Source organism: Amblyomma maculatum, chromosome 4 (genome assembly GCF_055883805.1).
Source record: "Amblyomma maculatum isolate TAMU_Amacu chromosome 4, ASM5588380v1, whole genome shotgun sequence".
Lineage (NCBI taxonomy): Eukaryota > Metazoa > Arthropoda > Arachnida > Ixodida > Ixodidae > Amblyomma > Amblyomma maculatum.
Window position 1 is genome coordinate 86,802,181 of NC_139347.1, and position 274 is coordinate 86,802,454.

Consider the following 274-nt stretch of genomic DNA (forward strand, 5'->3'; position numbering starts at 1 on the left):
GGTTGCAGTAACGGGGCTACGAACCTCCGTCGACAGGCGCCCGACGGACTGAGAGCGGCGGCCGCGGTGAAGTGGAAGGTGGGGGGGTTCCCCTCGGGGGCAGCAGCAGCAGCAGCAGGGAGTCGCACTGGACTCCACGTGACCGGCCCGTGTCGCTTTTATCTTTCCTCTGGTGTTCTCTGCCGCGACGACGCTGCGCGCCTCTGAGTACGCGCGCGCGTATTGTCTTCAAGTGGTCTCCCTCGCCGTCGGCATCGACGGAGCATTCAGGCCG